The 19104-nt window shown below is 41.0% G+C and overlaps 1 long non-coding RNA gene across 3 annotated transcripts in view; it reads right to left on the bottom strand.

Annotated features, from left to right (window-relative positions):
* LOC131274114 (uncharacterized) overlaps window positions 1-19104 on the bottom strand; it is a 67496-nt gene that overhangs the window by 46103 nt on the left and 2289 nt on the right. Inside the window, exons 1-4 of one of the 3 annotated variants that reach the window (XR_009181328.2) lie at window positions 18440-18596; window positions 15787-15818; window positions 15511-15680; window positions 5861-6382 (exon numbers count right to left, since the gene is read on the bottom strand). This is a non-coding gene — a long non-coding RNA (uncharacterized lncRNA). Of the gene's footprint in view, window positions 1-5860; window positions 6383-15510; window positions 15681-15786; window positions 15819-18439; window positions 18597-19104 lie in introns of those variants that run through there. The other 2 variants (XR_009181326.2, XR_009181327.2) reach the window with 2 other exon arrangements.

Raw genomic sequence — 19104 nt, 5'->3', positions numbered from 1 at the left:
TGTTTCCTGTATGCACATTAAGCAAATGTGATGAGATACAACACAGGATTGTTTGTTTCACTAGAATCCCATGGCTGTGGTGAGATACATGAATGGAACTGGTCACTTTTGGGCCACACTTTATACACTGGGCCATTGATTTGTTTCTTCTATTCAGCTTTGCACTCACTCTATCTCCCTGCTTCTGTCATCTCTGCTAAAACAGGGCAAAGCCTTGTGAAAACTCATGTAGTGAAGCATATCTCTCCTGTGAGATTGTGATAGACTAAATCATATCACATGGAGTGATCTCTGGTTGAGCTTCAGTTGACCTAGATATGTAAGAATTTGTGGGACTCTCTGATGATGTAGGCGTGTAATTACCCTCCTTAACAGAGGGATGCAATTCTCTCAAATGTCTTATTGGGACACATAGGGAAGGTTGTAGCTCATCTCACAGAACAGGGCTGGTTGTTTTCCTTGGGGGATTTGGGATTGGGTTGGAAGCAGGATGGGTTCTCAAAAGGTTGTTGAAGCCTCTGAAAGAACAAATAATCCACAGTGTCTGCTCTTCTGTGAACCATAAATCATTGGATCTTGTATTAGGGTTCTCTAGGGAAACAATCAGCAAGAGACATGTGTCAATAGTATGTGATTCTATAAGAGTCTCTCACACAACTATGGTGATGCACAAGTCCAGGTTCCACAGACAGGCTGCAACCAGGGGCTGCAATGAAAGTCCAATGAAGGTTTATGACAAGTTCTGGGAGATGTTGGCTGTTGAAGATGAGCTGGGGAATCCTCTCAATGCTGGAATTACTTCCCTTTTTAAGGGATTCAAGTGATTGGGTTAAGTGTCACTCATTGCTGATTGCAATCTCCCTGATTGATGCAATTATAACCAGCTATCTATGATTTACCACTAAAATAAAGTTAATGGTGACTGAAGTCCATAAATACCCTTGTATTACAGTTAGTCCAGTGCTTGATTGACCAAACAACTGGGCACAATTACATGGTCTGGTTGACACAATAGCCTAACCATCACAGTCTACCCCTTGTCAACCTGGTAACCATACACATTACCTTAAACCATACTTAGTCTCTAAGCAAAAACAGTAACAGACATGCATATATCTGTATTTCTGCCTAACAATGTTCAACTCTCTTGCGTACAACTGGAAACATATTAATTCCATATAGAATAGGGTGCAAGTTCTTGAGTAATATTCACTCTCAAACTTGATATCCTCAAATATTATGACATTAAATTGATAAAACTTGTTATATGATAAGGCAAAAGTTTGGGGAAGAAGACAAAGAAATTTGTTTTGTGTACATATAAAATCATCATAATAATGAAACAAGGAAGAAAGATTCATGACCATTCACTTTTCTAACTGGTCACATGACAAAGTTCATATTTATCACTTCTTCCACTACCCATTCCATGTTTCCAAACCATCAGAAAGCATCTCAGCTGGCCATGGTTCTTTGCCTGGTGGGGTGACTGAAACTTTCATTCCTGAAGAATATGGGCCATTGTTAGTCCTGCTTGGATTGGGTTGTTGCAAATTTCCATTGACATTAATCATAGGACATGGCAGTACTAGGAGATGCCCTACAGGATCTCGTGTATTCCAGGCAAACTCTTCTGTACTCCTATTATGTAGATGCAGTAGTAGTTCCCCTTGACAGTCAGGATCAATCACCCCAGCCAGTTCAGTGATTCCCTTATTTGACTGTTGATTCAGAGGTAAGAGATCTGGTAGCAGTTTTAACTTCCATTTCACTGGAATCATTGTTGTGTTCCCTGGTGACAGCACTCCTTCTTTTGTGACTAAAACCTGTAGGCCAGCAGAGTTTGAGGTTGCAGGGACAGGAAGCAAAAATTTTCCTGGTGGGTCACTAGGGGTAATAGTCAGTGGTGCCACTCCCCCTTCCACCCCTTGATTCCTGGATCCATGGATCCTGGTTATGGGAGAAACAGTGCCATAGAGTGGACACTGATTTAAAGCATACACAGCCTCCTGGAGAACACTGCCTCAGCCTTGCAAGGTATTGCCACCTGGTTGGCACTGTATTTGAGTCTTCAAAAGGCCATTCCACCATTCTATCAATCTAGCTGTTTCAGGGTGATGGGGAACATGGTAAGACCAGTGAATTCCATGGGCATGTGCCCATTCCCACACATCATTTGCTGTTAAATAGGTTCCCTGATCAGAAACAATGCTGTGTAGAATGCCATGGAGGTATATAAGGCATTTGGTTGGTCCACAGATAGTAGTTTTAGAAGAAGCATTGCATGCAGGAAATGCAAACCCATATCCAGAGTATGTGTCTTATTCCAGTTAAAACAAATCACTGCCCCTTCCATGGTGGAGTGGTCCAATGAGGTCATCCTGCAACCAGGTAGAAGGCTGGTCACCTTGAGGAAATGGTGCCATTTCAGGGGCTGAGTGTGGGTCTCTGTTGCTGGCAGGTTGTGCAATCAGCAGTGGCTATAGCCAAGTCAACCTTGGTAAGGGGAAGTCTATATTGCTGAGCCCATGCATAACCTCCATCCCTACCTCATGGCCACTTTGTTCATGGGCCCACTGGGCAATGACAGGAGTGGCTGGGGAAAGAGACAGCATTAGTCACAGAGCAGGTCATCTTAGTCACTTGATTAAAATCTTCCTCTGCTGAAGTCACCCCCTGGTGAACATTCATGTGGGACACAAATATTTTCATGTCTTTTGCCCACTCAAAAAGGCCTATCCACATGCCTCTTCCCCGGACCTCTTTGTCACCAATTTTCCAATCATGTTCCTTCCAAGTACCTGACCATCCAGCTAAACCATTGGCAACAGCCCATGAATCAGTGAACAAATGCACCTCTGGCCATTTCTTCTTCCAAGCAAAATGAACAACCAGGTGCACTACTCCAAGTTCTTCCCACTGGGAGGATTTTCCCTCACCACTGTCCTTCAGGGATGTCCCAGAAAGGGGCTGCAGTGTTGTAGCTGCCCACTTTTGGGTGCTACCAGCATGTTGTGCAGAACCATCTATAAACCAGGCCCAAGTTTTCTCTTCCTCAATCAACTGATTGTAAGGACTCCCCTAGAGGCCAAAACAGTGGGCTGGGAAAGAAAAGGTAACAAGGCAGGGGTGGTGACCATGGGTATTTGGTTTACTTCCTCATGTAACTTACTTCAGGACCAGCTCGAGTCCTATCTCATATATACCACTTCCACTTTATTATGCAGTGCTACTGTGCACTCCCAACTTTATGGTTTGGTGGGTCAGACAATACCCAGCTCATGATAAGAAACTCAAGTCTCATGGTAACTTGATGTCCCATGGTTAAGAATTCAGTCTCCACTATAGCTCAGTAGCAGGCCAAAACCTGTTTCTCAAAAGGGGAGTAGTTATCTGCAGAGGATGGCAGGGCTTTGCTCCAAAATCCTAAGAGTCTGCATTGTGATCCTCCTGTAGGGGCCTGACAAAGGCTCCAGGTAGCATCTTTATTTGCCACTGAAACTTCCAGCACCATTGGATCTGCTGGATCATATATGGTCCAAGTGAGAGTGCAGCTTGCACAGCAGCCTGAACCTGAAGTATAACCTCTTCTTGTTCTGGTACCCAATCAAAACTAGCAGCTTTTCTGGTCACTGGGTAAATGGGCTGGAGTAGCACACCCAGTGAGGAATGTGTTGTATGCAAAATCCAAAGAAACCAACTAAGCATTGTGCCTCTTTTTGGTCATTGGAGGGGTCAGATGCAACAGCTTATCCTTCACTTTAGAAGGGATAGCTCAACATGCCCCACACCACTGGACACCTAGAAATTTCACTGAGGTGGAAGGACCTTGTATTTTAATTGGATTTATCTCCCATTCTCTCTTAGGCAAATGCCTTACTAATAAGTCTAGAGCCTTTGCTACTTCTTGCTTACTAGGTCCTATCAACATGATATCATCAATCTAATGGACCAGTGTGATGCCCTGAGGGAGGGAGAGATGATCGATATCCCTGCAGACAATACTATGACATAGAGCTATAGAGTTCAAAAACTCATGAGACAGGACAGTGAAGGTATACTGCTGGCCTTGCCAGCTGAAAGCAAACTGTTTCTGGTGGTTCTTACTAATAGCAATTGAGAAAAAACACATTGGCTAAATCAACAGCTGCATACCAGGTACCAGGGGATGTGATTTGCACAAGCAATGGTAACACATCTGGAACAGCAGGTGCAATTGAGGTCACCATCAGGTTAAGTTCACTATAATCTACTGCCATCCTCCAAGATCCATCTGTTTTATGCACAGGCCAAATAGGACAGTTGAATGAGGTTGTGGTGGGAATCACCACCCCTGCATCCTTCAAATCTTTGATGGTGGCACTACTTTTTGTAATCCATCCGGGAATCCAGCATTGCTTTTGATTCACTATTTTGCTAGGTAGGGGCAGTTCTAGTGGCTTCCACTTGGCCTTTCCAACCATAATGGCCCTCACTCCACAAGTCAGGGATCCAATGTGGGGATTTATCTAGTCACTTACTGAGTATGTCTATTCCAATTATGCATCCCACAACTGGGGAAATAACCACAGAATGAGTCCAGGGACCTACTGGACCAACTGTGGGACAGACCTGAGCTCCATTAATCATCCAACTTCCATAAGCCCCTACTCTGACTTGTGGACCATAGTGATATTTTGGGTTTCCTGGAATTAATGTCACTTCTGAGCCAGTATCTAATAATTACAGAAATATCTGATCATTCCCTTTTCCCCAATGCAGTTACTCTGGTAAAAGTAGGTCTCCTTGGGGAAAAGTGGGAGGAAGATTAACAGTATAAAGTTTGGGCAGTTTAATGGGATCCTTCCCCCAAGGAGACTTGGCCTTCTCCTCATTCAAGGGGCTCTGGGTCTGTAAACCATCTAAAGTCTGGGAATTGATTAAGGTGCTGTGATTCTCTGCATCTGTAATTTGAGTTAGGGTTTTATTCACTCAACCTAGAACACTTCTGTTTATAAAGATTGTGAAGAAAATTAGTAGACTGCTTATTTCACTGCTAGCTCCCCCATTATGTATTATCCAATACCATAACTCTATGCAACTCAGACTATTTTGAGTGCTTTTTTGAATCTGCCTTTCATGGTGGTAGCCATGCCCACCTTGACTTTGAGATTATCTGCTATTTGACTTTTACCAGACTGACATCCAATCATCCCCATAATGTTTAAGGATTCTAATTCCATCAGAGTCCCCCCTACAGTTATATCTGGACTACAGAGAACAACAACCACAGAGCTCTCCAGGGAAGATGGAGTAAGTCTTACAAAATTATTCCTTACAATCCTGATTAAAGGTGTGTCCTCTGGACATTTCTGGGGTGGGTGGGCAGCTCTAAAATGGTAAATCCATTCTAGCATTACAATCTCCCTAAGCCTTTGAATTCCTTCTTCTACTGTGTACAAGCATAAATCGGATATCTCAACCTCAGACATGCTAGGCCATCTTTTGGCCCATGCTTCAATCAGCCACCCAAACAAACTGTTAAAGCCCTTTCTAACCCATCCAACTATAGCACGGAATCCAGAATTTCTGCTTAGTGGGCCCATATCAATAAATTCAGCCTGATCCAACTTTATATTTCTTCCACCATTATCCCATACCCTTAGTATCCATTCCCATGCATATTCCCATGATTTCTGTCTATATAAGTTGAAAACTTATGCCATTCTTTCTGAGTATACATTACTTCCTCATGGGTCACACTTTGTATTTCACCTTTGGGGTCTTGTTGTGATTTTAGTCTAGTAATAGGTCTCAAATACAAGAGAGGTGGTGGGGGTGGGTAAGGAGAAGGATTAGAAATGCCTTGCAAGCTACTGACCTCAGGGCATTCTCTTGCATTTTCTTCTGGTGAGACAGGATTAATCTCTTCAGGCAGGGGTTGGAAGGTAGTTTCCTCAGGGCAGACTGGAGGCTAGGCAGTGCATGCTGGAGTTTGGCTGGTACATGTATCAGTGCTGGGAGGAGGTCCAGACTCCTTGGGGCAGGCCATAGGCTGGGCAGGGCAGGCTGCAGTTTGGCTGGTACCCACCTCAGGGCTGGAAGTTGTTTCAGACTCCCTGGAGCAGGCTGGACATTGGATGATACAAGGTTGGCAAGGTATGATCTGGACAGGGCAGGCCATGGCAGGCTTATGTGATAAAGTCGCAGCAGAATTCAGGGTTTCAATGTCTCCATCAATATCATCATCCCATATATCTCCATCCCAATTCTCTGAATTCCACTCTTTTCCAATCAAAGTCTTCAGTTTGAAGAAATACTGCAGGATTGGGATTTTAGTTTCCTTTGTAACTCCATTACTCATACAATGAGAGTCTGAGTTTGGTTCTCAGATATTTCAAGCCTGTGGCACAGGAGACAAGATTTTCTTTCAGAGCACACATAGAAACTTTTGCATCATCCATGTGGGGTTTCAGTTTCAAATCTGAAGCCTTTAACTCATCTCTTTCTTTTGTAACACTATCCAGACTATCTAGGAGGAGCCAGCCAACATCATTACGCAGTTTGACTGCACAGAACTCTGTTAAGGTATTAAAAACACTCTCACCCAGATCCTTGCTTCTTATAAGTATGGAAGTAGGGGAATCCAGTGATGCTATCTGTGCATCTCGATTGTTAACTCACACCATGAACCATTAGCAGCCTCTTTGTTATTGGAAAGGGAATTGTCAGTTCCCTTGAGTTCAATTAAAGAGACTATTGCAAAACTCCCAAAACCACCTCAGACACCCCATGTAAAGACTCTGTTCCTCAAGAACAACTCCCAGGCATTCTTGGGACTTGGAGTTGTCCTGGGTGATACCCCAGGGACAATTGCCAGATGTTGTATGTCCTCCCATGGCCCACCGGATGGAACATAGGAAAGTGTGGGCTATGGTGTGGAACACGGGACATGGGGTGCAGCGATGCCCAGAGATGTACTCACCAGATGCAATGGATGTGACATGATGATGGGGAAGAGTGTTACTGAGGGGGGAGTGGTGGGGTGGGGGTGGTGGGGGCGAATGGGGACCTCATATATATATATTTTTAATGTAATATCTTTTTAAAAAATGAATAAATTGAGTAGAAATTGGAAAAAAAAAACCACTCCCTGTACAAAGCTGTATAAGTCAGTGTTCTCTAGGGAAATAGAATCAACAAGAAATTATGTCAATAGCATGTGATTCTATAAGAATCTCTCACACAGCCATGGGGATTCACAAGTCCAGGTTCCACAGGCAGGCTGCAACCAGGGGCTGCAATGAAAGTCCAGTGAAGGTTCTTGACAAATTCTGGGACATATTGGCTGTACAAAGATGGGCTGGGCAATTCTCTTTCAATGCCAGAATCACTTCCCCCATATATATATATATATATAAAAGAAGTTGTGAACTTACAAAACAATCGTGCTGATATGCAGAATTCCCATACTACAAGCCTTCAACAACCACACCATTGTGGAACATTCATTTGTTACAGATTATGAGATTTATCATCAGACTATTACCACTAAATATGGTCCATAGCATACATTTAGTATATCTCTTCTGTACTCCCCTAGCCTTAACACGTACATTTTGATATTGATGTAAGAATGTTACAATCATGGTTGTTAATAACTTTTAATTGGGTTTTTGCTTTCTTAATGTTGGGTGGCATTTAACTGATTGGGTTAAGCATCACTCACTGCTGATGGCAATGCCCCTGACTGATGTAATTATAACCAGCTATCCATGATTTACCACTGCAGTAGAGTCAATGGTGACTAAAGTTCATAAATGCTCTTGTATTACAGTTAGCTCAGTGTTTGCTTGACCAAACAACTGGGCACAATTACATGGCTGAGTTGATACATTAGCCTAACTGTCACAGATCTGTAGTGAGTTCAGCTTGTGAAACAGTAAAGAAAAAGGCATGTAGTATCAGTAATGGTCAGTAAAATTCATAAGGACTGTAAGGTCTCAGACCCATATCTTCCAGAATGGACCTGGTTTGGTGAGGAAGAACACTTGCAGAGAAGGTACATAATTAGTGCTTGTGAACTCTACGCCTATTTTCAATCCAGGCTGCTCAGACAGGATTGAAGACCTTAGCCAGGGAAAAAGCTGGGGGCTTCCAGACTTCATCCATTGAACCAAAAAGCCCTGGTGCAGTGGGTCACTATCCCTGTTGATGAACATCAACTGATCACCCCGGGTTGCTCAGTGGAAGGTGAAGCTAATCATTTGAGGAGCTGCCGTGTAGCAGTTGGTCTGGGATGCCCAGGGTTCTGCACCAGCTTGGGGAGCCAAATAGACCACCAGTCACTCAGGGAAGTCACTTGACTGTCAGAGAGGCTCACCAAAGTAGGTGACAGATAATGTAAAAATGCTGTGGGAAGAGGGCTACAAGTCTGAACTTCATCTAGACCTTTGGGGGGGGGTTCATGTGAGGGAAATGACATAATTGTTAGGGTTTGAAATGTAGAGCCAGGAAATTGTGTCAGCATTGGGGCCATTCTGGTGGCTCATGAACATCCTTTGGGCATTGATTCTCTCCCCCAACAGCTTTGAGAAAGCAGCATTTTTAAGGACTGTCTCAATGGTGAAAGCAGGAAAGCAATTAGGAAACATTCTGAGATGACTGAAAACAAAACCACCACATACAAAAACTTACAGGATGTAGCAAACGCAGTACTGAGGGGGGAATTTATAGCCCTAAATGCTTAAACTACAAAAGAAAAAAGAGCAAAAGTCAAACACCGAACTGCACATCAGGAGGAACTAACAAAACAACAGCACAAACTAAATCCAACACAAGCAGAAAGAAATCACAAAGATTGGAGAGTTTAAAAACCAAAAATGAAGGGGGAAAAAACAATATCATCTAAATTAATGCAGAAAAGGCATGTGACAAAATCCAGCATCCTTTCTTCCTAAAATCACTTAGAAAAATAAGAATAAAAGGAAACTTCACCAACATTATAAAGGGCATACTTGAAAAACACCACTGCAAATACCATATCACTGGTGAAAGATTGAAAACTTTCCAAGATCTGGAATGAGACAAGGATGCCCAACGTCACCGATGTAATTCAACATTGTACTGGATGTTGTAGGCAGAGCCAAGTAAGCAAGAAAAAGAAATTAAAGACATCCAATTAGGAAAAGAAGTAAAACTTTCTCCTTGCAAATGACATGATCTTATATATAGAAAGTCCTGTACATTGTACAACCAAGTTATTCAAGCTAACAATTCCAGCAAAGTGCTGTTTGTTGAGATAAACATGAGAAAATCAGTAGTATTTATGTATAATTTCAGGAAGAAATGAAAAAAAGAAATCCATTTCCAATTACCAGAATAAATTTAACTGAGGATGTAAAGGAATTATGCATGGGAAACTTCAAAATTATGAATACAAAAAGAATTTTTAAGAGAATAGAAGGATATTCCCTGCTCATGGATTGGAAGGTTAAATATACCAAGATATATGAATTACCGATGCTATGCAGTCCCAATGAAAATTGCAATAAACAACTTTGTAGAAATGGAAAAGACAAGTCAACACATTTATTTGGAAGGACATACAGTCCCAAAAAGCCAAAACCATCATGAAAAACAAACTCAGAGGACACACACTTCTTCACTTTAAAACATATTACAAAGCTACAGTGGCCTAAACAACATGGTCCTGGGACAAGTAGATACATAGACCAATTGAACTGAATGGACCCTCAAAATTATTCAGAAATAGACTCTCATAACTATGGCCAATTGATTTTTGACAAGGCTGCCAAGTCCACTCAAAATAGTTTATTCAATAAATGATGCTAAGAGAACTGGAATCCAAATATAAAACAATGACAGAGGACCCTGATCTCATCTCATATACAAAAAATTAACTGAAAATGTATAAAGATCTAAAGAACTAGTAAGATAAGATTTCTAGAAGAAAACATAGGAAATGATCTTCAGCACCTCATGTTGGGCAATGGTTTCTTAGACTTTACACCCAAAGCACAAGCAACAAAGGAAAAATTGATAAGACCTCATCTAAATTAAAAAGTTTTTCACCTAAAATAATTTTATCATGAAAATGAAAAGACAACTCATTCCATGGGAGAAAACAATTGGAAACTATATATCCAATTAGGGTTTAATACCTGGACTATACAAAGAAATCCTAAAACTCAACAATACAATGAAAGAAAACCCAATTAAATATGGGGAAAAGACTTGTGCCTCCAAAGAGTATACACAAATGACCAGAAAGCACATGAAAAGATCCTTACCTTCATTAGCTATTATGGACATGCAACTCAAAACCAAACTGAAATACCATGTCACACTCACTATAATGGTGTTATTAAGAAACAGAAAATAAAAAATATTGGAGAGGATGTTGAGATATAGAAACACCCATTCAATGCTGATGGCCAAGTAAAATGGCCACACAGCAGCAGTTGGACCTTGCAATATGGAGAATACATTCCCTTTGAAAATTCTGTGATGACCGGTTGCCATGGTTATCTCATGATGCACGTAAGGCTCATGGTCCTAACTGTCACTCTATGCCCAGAGAGATTTGGAGTTGGTAGCAGGTGGAAAAGCTCCCAGCTTAGTTTCCACAGTACATAGAGATGGGAAATCTCAATTGCTGCTTAAGAGGTATGATCATATTGGCCTACATGATTAATTCAATCCCCAAAAAATTGGCAGGAAATTTTTCCACAAAATATGATTCACTTTTCTTCTAGTTTCTCCTCTCCAATTTGTCCTAAAGAGTTTTAGATGTGATTTATAGTTTTCTCTTAATCCTTATATTTTAGATCCATCTATCAAGCTGGTTGTCTCAAAATGAGTCTCCCTTTAGAAAACTTTAGCATTTCTTATAAAGTTCTTTACCATTCACTCTCTTCCTCAAGACCATGTCTGTGTTAATGTTATTTTACTCAGCAGAGATGTAGTAAAATAATTATTGCAGAATATGGAGTGAATCTGGATTGGTAGGGACCAGAAAGGATGCATTTCATATGATGAGGTGTACTAAAGATGTTTTTAACACCCTTTTCAACCTCTATTCATCATTAAGTGTATATATAACTCAGTATACTTGGGGTATGTTAGTACCATTCATATAACTAGTTTTCCAAACCTAGCTATAAGAACTTGAGTTTCCAAATGTCAGTTTATAAACCAATATACATATTTCCTTTAATCCTTGGGGGTTATCCAAAATTTTCATTTTAGGAAGTTACCTACTGATTTTCTCACTGCCCTGTATGCTCTTCAATAGTAAGTATGGGAAAATAGAATAATTTTTTTCCATTGTGTTTTACATCACAAAATAAGCTTCTTTAGATGTTGACCATAATAACACATATTAGACTTGTTAGTGGTTCCATGGTTTAGGAAGCTAGAGCATAAGTAAGACAAATTTTGAAGTTAAATGGAGTGATTCCCTTCACTATCCTTTCTCATTAATGGATTGTCTATCTTTACCTAAAAGGGCATATGATTTTGCCAGATTTCATGGTGGGATTTCTCTGGGATAATAGCAGAGGGTGCAGGTAACTGAGTGCAGCCTGGGGGAGGGAGAAGAAGGGACATCCCTTAGTACATGAGCAATTGGGGCCCAAAGAAAGGAGGCTAGAGGTGCTGAGGAAAGTCCTGGGTGGGGATAGCTATGGATGGGACTCTCTCCTCTGCCACTGCTTGTTCAGACTTGAGTGCAAGGAGAGCACATTCTTTGCAGAGCTCTCATGTGGCAGCTCTTTGTGAAAAGGTGGGTTCTGAGGCAGGATGGGAATCAAGCACACCCCTGATCACTAGGAGAGATTACATGCCCGCAGGAAGGCTCACATGAGGCAGCTGACAGTGGGAGTATTTGGGGCACGATGTTCACAAGTTTTGTTCCCTGGTCCTTCAGAGGAACTCTATGAGGGGAAACCTGAGTTATGGTTTGGGTCAGAGAACTCACTTATGCAGAAGGCAGGGTGAGGGTTTGAACCACTCTCTCTCCTGTAATAAAGTAGTTGGCAGGCCTTTCTCCACAGCTCCTGGGAGGTAACTTGTAACCCCAGAATCTGCTGAGTGGGGGCACTGACTACATTTCCTGACTAGAATCATTCACTCAGCAGTGTTGTTGACCACACAGGGTTGATGTGGGATCTCAGAACAGAGCACGTGTTCTCTGTGAGCTGTAAAGGATCACCCCACTGAGGGCTGAAAGTCGGTGTCCATCCCCCTTGTCCTGGAACCATCAGGCACCCACTCTGGAGGGAAGTACTAGCAAGTTTCTTGAAATTCCTCCCATCATTTAATAAGTGAACTCTTCTGGGGCTTTTATGATATATTGGGCATTTTTCTTAAGGATTTCCTTACATTTGCTTATTTTTAGTCTCATAATACAAACTAATAAGCAGGTCTGGCTAAAATCTTCAAAAGACAGCATGGAAAACTGGACACATAAAGAGTTTACATAATGTTCCCTGTTTTGGGTGGCCTCTGAATGAGATTTAAACACAGTTGACCAGACCTTGGCACCCATGCTTTTGGTCACTGTGCTCTGCTGCCTTCCTATGCTGTGTCATCTATATAAAGTACCCTACATCTGTCTTTTGGGTGTCTAAAATGAACCCCAAACTACAACTTTTTTTGAAACCCACCTTTTACTCAAGTGGGACACCTGTGTAGACTGTAAATAAGGGATCATAGTGTGAACTGTAAATAAATTAATAATGATTTCCTACATTCATTTGTTGGTAAGATGTCACCTGAGAGTTCTGTTGTGAATGCCTTTCCCAGTTCTTGTCTCAAGCATGAAAAAAGAAAATTTGCTACCCAGTCCAAAAAATCTACTATCTGACAATCCCATTCAGTTGGGAACCTCAAAATCAGCATCTGGCCAAAGAAAAGGGAGTGTCCTCAAACATTCCCTAGAAAGTATTCCACAGACAGTACAGTAGAAATGCAATTATTTTATTGCATCAGTAATGTTGACTGTAGATACTAAGTATTCCATATTGAGAAAAACCTTTAAAAAGGTTAAGCCATGATAGTTTTCTTAATTCACATGTGAAATTTTGCTTTTAGTAATGAGTCAGTAGTGCCACAACCACATAATTAAAAATGTAGTTACAACTAAAGTTGGTTCACATTTACTGGTAGATTGTATTTTAAGTTAATGTTTGGTCAGTCTATTTCTGAACATTAGTAGGAAGAGTTATCTTCTGAAAAAGTGCTGTGAAATTATTAAAAATCTGATATATTTTTAAGAGAAGTTTTAGATTCACATAAAAAACTGTGGAGAATACAAACAATTCCCACATATTCCCCTGCCACCCTCCCAGTCTAGAGCCAGCAGTTTCCCCTGTTAATAACTCTCATCACTGTGGCATGAACAATTGAAGGGACAGTATTGATACAGTGTTTTGGAGGCTCGCTCTTCCTAATCCTCAGCTTTGTGCATTTTGACAAAGGCATATTGTCATGTACCTACCATGACAGAACATCAGTGGTTGAATTGTGTCCCTCCAAATTACATTGAGAAAACCTTGGTACCTGTGAGTGTGACCACTTTTGGAAATAAGATGTTTGCAAATGTGATTAAGATGAGGTCTATTGAATCATGGTGAACTGCAATATAATACAACTTGTGCACTTACAAGAAGGGAAGAGACAGAGAGGAGAAGGCTGTGTTAAGATGGACCAACACTGGAAAAGCAGGCCAGGTGAAGATGAGGAAGAAATTAGAGTCATGCTGCCAGGAGCCAGGACACCTGGAGCCATCAGAAGCTGGAAGAGTCAAGGAATGGTTCCTAGCAAGGATCTTCAGAGAGAGACACAGAGTATGGTGCTGTGGACACATTAATGCTGGACTTTTTGTCCTTAGAATTGTGAAGGTTTAAGTTTGTGTTCTCAAACCACTGAGTCTGTGGCAATGTATTATAGAAGTGCTAAGAAACTAAACACATATAGTGCTGGGAAGTAAGGTGCTGCTGTAGCAGATACATGTGGAAGGCTCACAGAGGCTTCTAGGCAAAATATAACTTCTGAGCAGTCATGGGTGAAATTAGCCCAGATATTTCCAGCCTACCTATAGCCATGACTCTGCATTGAAGCTTCAGACTCCAGAAAGCACAAATGGACCTCATCAGTGTGCCTGTCTGGATTGCTAAAGATGTGATACAAAAACCTACTGAAATTGTTGTATTCCACAATTTGGGACAGTAGGGTTTTCATACAAAATAGCAGCAAAAATAATGCATTAATAAGAAATTTAAAATGTATGCAGGACTGTATATTGAAATCTGATTGACCTACCCTCCATTTTCTTTAGCCCTCTAGGTTCTGTGTCTCAAGTAACAACAGTTAAGTTTTTGCACATCCTTTTGGATTGAGTAATTGAGTATTCATATAAAATTGACACTGTACCACAGTTTTCTAAGGGCTTTACCTATATGTACTCATGGTCTTTTTTCCCTTTACTTTTAAGGAAATTTTAGATTACATGAAAGTTAAAGCAAAATTAGGTGGGATTCCCATATACCCCACCTCCACCCCCTCACACTTTACCCATTAAAAACATCTTTCATTAATGTGGGATATTTTTTATAAATCTTGAAGCACTGCTACTAACCATGGTCCATAGTTTCCAAGGTAAGGCCCACTGATGGGTTGCCAATTTCCTGGGGATATCTGCCCTGGCTAGAATGTCCAGATGTCTTTAGAGCCCTCAGGAACACTCCTGCCTGAGGTATTATTTACTGTGGCAGCCACAGAGATCCTCCTGTGACCTGCCTAAACTTTCCTCTGGAATGACTTCCTGACTCATATTGAAGTATCCTAGCCATAAACACTCATTTGTATTTAATATTCCCTCTCTTGGTCAAGGTCTTTTTACAAATGTATCTCTAGTTGGCAATTGGTAACGATCCCTCAGTGCCAAGGGGGCCCATCCTTGGGAGTAATGTCCCATGCTGGGGAGAAAGCAGACTTCTATGCTGAGTTTGGCTTAGAGAGAGGCCACATTTGAGCAACATACACATTTTCAGAAGGTAACTGTTAGGCAGTATATATCACTAGGCTAAGTTTCAATTTTACAAGAATGAAGTTCATAACTACCAGTATTAATATCAAGGGCCTGGCATATTGGTCTGTCCTATTTTAGCTAGGTTCTGATGATGTATTGATATTCTTGCCACTGTATTAGAAAATGTAGCAGGGCTCCAAGAATGGGAATTGAAAGTTTTGTTGGTTATTGTATGGGTTCCATCTACTGAGATAACACCCCATGACCATATGGACACATTCATAATCCCTAGAGGCATGCCTGAGGTGCACCCTTCCCCATGCATCTGTCCCTCACTGTCACCCTGCACCAGTAGACCTCCCCTGCCATAGCTGTAACTTTTGTGTAGTTCAAAACCTCCCCATAAAGAAAGTCAAAAGTTTTTTGCATTGTGACTTTCATCACCTTAATATCTGTTATTTTTTATGTATACTTACAATTTCATCTGTATCTTCCCCCAACATCTTATTTTTTTTCACTTTATCTTCAAAGAAGCTTTAGGTTACAGAAATGTCACATCAAAAATATAGGGAATGAGCAGATGTGGCTTAAATGTTTGAATGCCTGCTCTCCACATGGGAGGTCCCAGTATGATTCCCAGTGCCTCCTAAAAACAAAGACAAACAAAAAATGAAAAAAGCAAACACACACACAAAAAAACAACTCAAAGGAACTGATGTGGCTCAGTGGTTGACTACTGGCTTCCCACTTACAAAGTCTGGGTTTCACTCCCTGGTCCTGGTACCTAAAAAAAGAGAGAAGAAAATAGAAGAATATATAGGTGATTCCCATTTACTGCACCCCTTCCCATTTCATATTTATTCCTATTAGCAATATCATACATGAGTAGGGTTCATCTGTTACAATTGAAAAAAAAAAACGGAAGCACTGCTACAAACTATGGTCAATGGTTTATGTTATGGTTTACACTTTGCATCATACTTTTATACGTTTTCACACAATGTACAGTCATCTGTATCCATCATTGCAAAATCACACAGAACAGTTCCAATGCCCTCAAAATGCCCTATGATCCATCTATTCTTCCCTCCTTCTTCCCTCAGAACCTATGTTAGCCACTAAGTTTCAATTTTCCAAGAATAAGGTTCATAGTCTTATGCATTAATAATAAGGCTTTGACATACTGGTCTGCTTTTATTTGGCACTGCCCATGTACTCTAGAGATTCTTGCCCCTCTCTTTGAGTATATAGCAGGATTCCCAGGATGGAATTTTAATATTTTCTCATTGTTTGTGGGTCTCCATCCACTGATATAACACCTTATGACAAGATGAACACATTCATATTCCTTTGAAGCATCCCCCAGGGGCATCCTTTTCTATATGCCCCCCTAGCACCGGTACACTGCACCAGTGACCTACCTGCTGTATTTGCCAAAAAAACATTCCCATCCTTGTAGTCCCAACACAAACCAACAAATCCCAAGTACACTTGTTCCTTCCTCCAAGACTTCCACAATTCCATACAGTCCAAATTAAATACCTCCACCATGCTCACCCTTCCATTCCAGTTCCATCAACCCACTCATATCCCTGCATCACCATCACCCCATCCACTGCCAAACCACCCCTTATCATAGGCTCTGCCCATATTGAGCTTGGTTAACCACACTCAACTCCCTTTCTGTCTCCTTTAATCTATCTTCCAGACTCTCTGTGAGTCTCCTAAATAAACTTAGGTCATATCAGTGAGGTCAAGAAGTATTTGCCTTTAGTGACTGGCTTACTTCACTCAACATAAGGTCAAGATTCATCTATGTTGTCACATATATCAACATGCCATTCCTTCCTACAGCTGAGTAATATTCCATTGTATGTATAAACCATATTTGCTTATCCATTCATTTGTTGCTGGTCACAATTCTTTTGCTTATATACCCAGTGGTGGGATTGCACAATCATATGGCAATTCTATAATAACCCTTTTGAGCACTGCCAAATCATCCTCCAAAATGGCTGCACCATTCCACATTCCCAGCAGCAGTTGAAGAGGGTTAGTCTTTAAGGAAATGGAGATTCCATTTTTAATAAGTAGGGTGGCTAATATTTTAGAAAGAAACAAAACTAGAAAATAACAAATAGAGATGTGGATATGAGTAAACTGGAGTCCCCATATATTGGTGATAGGAATAGTCAAAAAGCTAAATCTAGAACTACTATATGACAGCTACCTATTAGGTTTATATATTAAAGAATTAAAAACAGAGGCTGAAAGAGGTACTCGAAACCAGTATTTATTGCAGCATTATTTGCAATACCCAAAAGCTGGAAACCACCTAAGTGTGCTCATATAGAGGAATGAGTTTTTTTTAAAAAGTGGCATATCCATACAATGGAATATAATTGAGCCATAAAAAGTATTGAAGTTCTGATACATACTACTATATGCATGACCCTTAAAAACGTACTGAATAAGGCAGACACAAAAGTAAAACAGTTGGTGATTGCAATTATTTGAAAGCTAAGAAAAAGTAAATTCACAGAAACAGATAAGAGATTAGAGTTTATTACCAGGGACTAGCAGAAAGTAGAATGGGCTTAATAGCTAATAATTACAGAGTTTCTGTTTCAGGTAAGGAGAAAGTTTTGGAATTGAATGTTTGGTGACAGTTACAAAACACTGTAAATATAATTGATTCAAGTAAATTATACATGCTGTAAAAATGGGTAAACTGGCAAATTTTCTATTACATAGCTATCTCATTGAAATTTTTTTAAAAATCCTCTAGAATGGATGGGATGTTAAAAGTCAACAAGGCTGTGAGGCTGAAGCAGTATTTCTTGAAATCAGTGTGATACTGATGATTTCCTTGGACTTCAGAATAGGTTAGATATATATCATCATACTGTATAGTTTAGTACCACTTATACATGAACTATTTCACATTGACTTAGATTGTCTTCAGCTACAAAGCCAAGGATTCTGATTATATTCCACTCTTTCCTTTGTCTCTCTTTCCTACATGAAGGGTTTCTGGGTAGCTCCACCATCCTTGTTTGCACATTGTAGCCTCTTGTCTGGGCAAAGCAAAGTAATGCAGGAGCTGCACCCCAGTGTACTGATCATTACTCTGTGTCCCCCTAGCTCCCATGGAAGACCTAGTAGAGGAGCCTTCTAGTGACAGGGTGGTTGAGGAGGTCCCATCTAATGTTGAGGTGAAGTCATCTGTTTTTGTCTAAGATAGAAATGTTCCTTTCTCAGATTTGTCCTTTTTTAAATTTGAGTACAGCACTTATTATATGATGGTATGAATTATAAATATTTTTAAAGATTAGACTACAGCATAATTATATTTTTTCTTCTCCTCCCCCAGCCCCAGCCCCACCTCCATCCTACTGTTCTTACTGTCTGTGCCCATTCACTGTATGACCTTCTGCATTTTTGTCTTGTCTTCTCATCTTTCTCCTCTAGGATTCACTAGTACTCAGTCCTGGGGACCTCTGATGTGGACAGAGGTACCCTTTCACATGTGCCACATCAGTTCCTGGTCTCTGCTGCCCTTCACTTTGACTTTCCCCTTTGTGTCTCTTTTGTTGCATCATCATCTTACTGTGTGACTCACCTAAGCAGGCACTGGCTCACCACAGAGGCACTCAGCTCACCATGTGAGCACTAGCTGACTGCATAGGTACTCACACAGGCACTTGGCTTAACACATGGGCACTTGGCTTACTGTGTGGGCACTGGATCCCTTTACGGGCACTGGCTCAGCACATGGGCATTCACATGGACAATCAGCTCAGCACATGGGCACACAGCTCACCATGAGGGCACTTGGCTCACTACGTAGGCACTGGCTCACCATACAGGCTCACTTTCTCTTTTTTACCAGGAGGCCCCAGTGATCAAACCCAGGTTCTCCTATATGGTAGGTGGAAGCCTTATCACTTGAACCACATCTGCTTCCCTGAACTACAGATATTAACTGTCTGATCCAGTGGGGGTGGATTCCAGGGGCCTGTGGGAAGAAGTGGGGGCAGGGAATGAGAAGAATGGAGACAAGACAGGAT

This window comes from Dasypus novemcinctus, chromosome 17 (genome assembly GCF_030445035.2).
Source record: "Dasypus novemcinctus isolate mDasNov1 chromosome 17, mDasNov1.1.hap2, whole genome shotgun sequence".
NCBI classification, from domain to species: domain Eukaryota; kingdom Metazoa; phylum Chordata; class Mammalia; order Cingulata; family Dasypodidae; genus Dasypus; species Dasypus novemcinctus.
Note: the sequence above shows the minus strand (reverse complement) of the source record. Positions and strands in the feature narration are given on the sequence as shown.